Below are 6,000 nucleotides of genomic sequence, written 5' to 3'. Positions count from 1 at the left end.
TCACAAGAACATCTATCCTCAAATCACTAATTCTAAGAGTATCTAGAAAGCTAGAATAAATAAAAAGCTAATCCATACCGGAACTTCAAGGCATCGAGACATGAAGAAGAAGATCAAGTCCAACATTAGGAATAAAATGGTTAGAAAAAGTTAAACCATACAACATAGAAAATGAACAATTAACATTAACCTGTCAAAATAAGAAAATAATTATAAAAAGAACAAAATGATTAATGAAAATATTTATACTTGCAAAAATTATTGTAGAAGGATATCACAACAGATATTATACCCGTATGATAGATACAGGAGCAGAAGCGAATATTTGTAAATATAATTGCTTAGCAGAAGATAAATGGAAAAAATTAAAAACACCTATGGTAGTAACTTGATTTAATAATGAAGGAAGTATGATTAAATATAAAGCAAAAAATATAAAAATACAAATATGGACAAAATATTAACAATAGAAGAAATGTATAATCTTGAATTTACCACAAAAGATATGTTATTAGGAATGCCATTTTTAGATAGATTTTATCCACATATAATAACAAAAACACATTAGTGGTTTACCACACCATGCGGAAACAAAATAGGAGTAAAAAGAGTAAATAATAAACAACGAAAACCTATGGAATGGATTAAAGGAAGTGAAAAAATAAACCAAGAAACGGAAAATATAAATGAGAAACAAATATCACAATTAGAAATAATTTTATTTACAATAGACAAAATTAAAATAATTAATGAACAACTAGAACAATTATACAGCGAAAATCTATTACAAGGATGGGGAAAACATAAGACAAAAGTAAAAATTGAATTAATAGATGAAAATAGTATAATAACACAGAAACCATTAAAATATAACTTTGATGATTTAAAATAATTTAAAATACATATAGATGAATTATTATAAAATAATTACATACAAGAAAGCAATAGTAAACATACAAGTCCAGCATTTATAGTTATAAAACATAGTGAACAAAAAAGAGGTAAAAGTAGAATGGCCATAGATTATCGTAATCTAAATGCTAAAACTAAAACATACAATTATCCAATACCAAACAAAATACTAAAAATAAGACAAATACAAGCATATAATTATTTTAGTAAATTTGACTGTAAATCAGGATTTTTTCACATAAAATTAGAAGAAGAATCTAAACAACTAACAACATTCACAGTACCGCAAGGTTTCTATGAGTGGAACGTTTTACCATTTGGATATAAAAATGCACCAGTTTGATACCAACATTTTATGGATAACTGTTTTAATCAGTTAGAAAATTGTATTGTATATATAGATGATATATTACTATATTCTAAGACACAAGATGAACATATAAGATTATTAGAAAAATTTATACACATAATTAAACACTAAGGTATAAGCTTAAGTAAAAAGAAAGTAGAAATTATGAAATCACAGATAGAATTTCTAGGAATACAAATAGATAGAAATGGAATAAAAATGCAAACTCATATAGTACAAAAAATAATTACTATTACTGAAAAAATAGATACAAAAAAGAAATTACAATCCTTTCTAGGATTAGTAAATCAAGTAAGAGAATATATACCAAAATTAGCAGAACATTTAAAATCACTACATAAAAAACTTAAAAAAGATGTTGAATACTATTTCGACAATAAAGATAAAGAACATATAAGAAATATTAAGAATTTATGTAAGAAATTACCAAAACTATATTTTCCTGATGAAAATAAAACATTTACTTATATTATTGTCACGACCCAAATCCGGGCCGCGACTGGCACCCACACTTACCCTCCTATGTGAGCGAACCAACCGATCTAACCTTAACATTTCAATATAATATCAACAGAAAGTAATGCGGAAGACTTAAACTCATTAATAAAATCAATAACTACTATTATTCCCAAAATCTGGAAGTCATCATCACAAGAACATCTACTTTAAACTACTAATTCTAAGAGTTTCTAAGAAGCTAAAAATACATAAGAAGCTAGTCCATTCCATAAGTTCAAGGCATCATGACATGAAGGAGAAGATCCAGTCCAAGCTAGAAGCGTTAGCTCACCCTGAAGATCCGGTGTGACGAAGACTGGCTTGAGTTACTATTGAGTCGAAGATGACGGCACGTTTGCTGCACTCCACAAATAACAAGAAGAAAAACATAAAAGTAGGGGTCAGTACAAAACACGAGTACTGAGTAGATATCATCGGCCAACTCAAAATAGGGAACAGTATATATCAAATATTATCGTAAATCAACTATAAAACTCAACATGTAGCAACAACAAGTACTATAATCATCAATAAGTACCATCAAGTTCATCCATGAGGGCTCAAGCTTCAACACCATACTCATTTGGGAATTAAGTTTATTAAGTTGAGTATATTATCATCTTTCAAGATTCATTATCTTTCTTCCTCTTGTGTCGGTACGTGACACTCCGATCCCCTACTGCTATGTGTCGGTACGTGACACTCCGATCCCCTAATTCTACGTGTCAGAACGTGACACACCGATCCACTAATACTATGTGTCGGAACGTGACACTCCGATCCACTAATACTATGTGTCGGAATGTGACACTCCGATCCACTAATTCTACGTGTCGGAACGTGACACTCCGATCCACTAATACTATGTGTCGGAACGTGACACTCCAATCCACTAATACTATGTGTCGGAACGTGACACTCCGATCCACTAATATCATTCTGTAAATCATCAAGCCTTCTCTATAACAAGGCATCATCAATCCCATTACTTCAATTCATCAAGCCTTCTTCTATACCAAGGCCTCATCATTAATAATGTATATTAAAGTTTCTTTTCAAGATTTGGGATTCAATATTTTCATCATGCTTATCTTATCACAATCACATAATCATATTCATGCACACATACCATTAAGCATATAGTAGGGTTTACAATACTACCAATACATATCATTCACTATTAAGAGTTTACTTATGAAAGCATGAAACCATAACCTACCTCCACCGAAGATTTGTGATTAAGCAAGAAATTCCCAAGGCTTTTGTTCCTTCTTCTCGTTCGATCCTCTCTCTTTCTCTTGTTCTTTCTATTTTCTTTATTCAAACCCTCTTTCTTTTACCCTAATTAGTATATAATTAAGAATAAAAGATGGCAATAATAACCCACTAATTAACTTAGGGTTACCTCTTTTAACCCCCAAGAATTTGAGTTATTAATATAAACCCACGAACTTTATAATTAAGGCAAGAATAGTCAAAAATGTCCCTTAAAACTTAACTAGAAATCTGACTCCAACTGGGATTACGAAAGCTGTGACGGGCCGTCGTGCCTGCGACGGTCCGTCCTGCAGGTCGTCGCAAGGGTCAGAGAGTCAATTTCCACTGAACAATCTATGACGGTCCGTCACGCCTGTGACGGTCCGTCCTGCCATTCCGTCACGAAGTTCAGAGAGTCGATTTTCAGTACCCAATTTCAGATTTTCTAAGTGTTTTGAAACGAGACCCTGCAATGGTCCGTCGTTGGGTTCGTCGCCTCAGCCTGTTTTTTCCAGAAATAAAATCTGCTGCTCGAAATGACTAAACAGGTCGTTACAATTATAGAAACAGATTCAAGTGATCATAGTTACGCAGGAGTTTTAAAATACAAATATGACAAAGAAAAAATAGAACATCATTGTAGATATTATTCAGGATCCTATACAGAAGCACAAATAAAATGGAAAATAAATAGAAAAGAGTTATTTGCATTATATAAGTGTTTATTAGCATTCAAACAATATATTGTTTATAATAAATTTATTGTAAGAACAGATAATACACAGGTAAAATAATGGATAACAAAAAAGTTAGAAGATTCAGTTACAACAAAAGAAATAAGGAGATTAGTATTGAATAGATTAAATTTTACATTTACAATTGAGGTAATCAAAACTGATAAAAATGTTGTTGCAGACTACCTCTCAAGAGAAAGATACAATGAAAGACCTATTGGCTATAATGACAAATCTATGCCAAAATATAGAAAAGATAGAAGCAGATGTACAAGATCTGAAAGGAAAAGCTAACAGTCAGTAGCATGACTATAATATGCGGAGCTATGTCGTTCGGCGGACGGAAAACAGCCAGAACTAGAAGGAGACGTTGGGAAACTCAAAAAAACCCATAACAAAGTTTTTTTAAATATAGTTGCAGGTACGAGCAAAAAAGATAGTGAGAAACAAAAAAATACAAATTTAAACCAACTATTCATAAAACCATTTATCCAAAAACCACAAGTACAGATACCCGTGGAACCACAAACATCCACAAATGCAACTACATTACGCAGTCCTACATCGAAAACATATAAAAAATCCAGACATATTTAAACTTGACCCAAGATCTACGCAAACAAAAAACCCCGAAAAAGACTATATAACCCAGAAGTTACACGGATATAACAAACTTATAGCACAACCTAAAACCAGTCCAAATTTAGTTAAAACATGTTGTAGCTATGGACTACTAAATACAGTATATACATATACCGGAGAAGAAATAATTGGAATACCGGAATTGCATAGAGCATTTGTGACATATAAGAGAATTACTAAAGGAAACCTATTTTACATAAAATTCTATACAGCACCAGCTGAGATATTATACGAGGAGATAAAGTCGCCAATACAAGTTGTAAAGATAGGCCTGACCAGAGATATGATTATACTGGAAGAGATAGAGAAACAAATCGAGATACCAAAGATAGAAATACCAAACTTTTATGCGAATAAAAGGATAATTGGAATAGCAACAATTATACAAGAGTTAGCCAATAATTATTTAAATTGCAATGCTATTTGGAGTTATTATGCACGAGATCAAGTAATGATTTATTCGAACTCCAAAGAGCTAAGGAAATCAGATATGGATGAAGTCCAACGATGGATTTTGTCATTACTAAAGCCAGAGAAGCAACCAACTACAAGGGCCTTGAAGAAGGAATTTATTTCAGAGGAGTTAATAGTAAGATATTGTAAACTTATCAGCAACAAATACCCAGATCATAGACGCTCCAAGTGTAACGGAGAAGATAACGTAATAACAGCAGTTGATTTGGGATAATGACAAAAGAAATAATGCAAGCTACGTCAAAAAGATTCATACAAGATTAAAAAAAATTAAAAAAAAAGAAAAAAAAAGAGATAGATATATGTGTATAAAGTAAAGTATTTTGTTTATTAGTGTCTATCGTTTTGTGTCGGCTAAATATCAGCCATATGTAAAAAAGTATTGTAAAAGTATGTCGGCCAATAATAAAAAATAGGCTATTAGTAACAGTAAGTTTTTTGTTTTTTGTGTCGGCCAAATGTAAAAAGGCCAAGTGGTAAAGTAAGTGTCGTCCATTTTGGCCAAAGGTGTAAAGTTTTTGTGGAGATAAACTCTTAAAATGTTTGAATTTATTTTAACTTGGTACTTCTATATGATTCTACCATGTTGTTCTAATTAATAGTATTTTTCATTTATCTTGAATATTAAGTAAATTCAGATTATATTATATTTTTTGATCATTATTTTTTTGGCAACGCATATGATTTTTTGAGGCATTAATTGAGGGTAAGACGGTGAATTAAAGTTTCACCACATAAAATGGGTAAGACATCGAATGAAAGCTTGGTGAACCATGATAATAAGAAGTTGGGTTCAAGTACCACAAAATTACGAATAAAGATGTCTTTATATGTTCAAGACAATGGGTTTAAGTCCTAATACACTATAGTTATAATATGACGATGACTAATATAAAATTTTATAATTTTGAGTGAAAGTCATGAAATTTACCCAATTAATTTGCTCCATTCTCTTATATGAATGCGGTAGCAGATGAAAAGTGGTTGAATGTATGAAAATGAGTATTGTGAAATGTTAATGGTCATCATTATGGTAATTAAAATGAAGAACGTTATGAGTTTTTAAAATTTTAATTCAAATGTGAAGGTAATTTTGTCCATTTAAATTGTATG

This window comes from Solanum lycopersicum, chromosome 7 (assembly GCF_036512215.1).
Source record: "Solanum lycopersicum chromosome 7, SLM_r2.1".
Taxonomy (NCBI): Eukaryota; Viridiplantae; Streptophyta; class Magnoliopsida; order Solanales; family Solanaceae; genus Solanum; species Solanum lycopersicum.
This window is presented reverse-complemented; position numbering follows the sequence as displayed.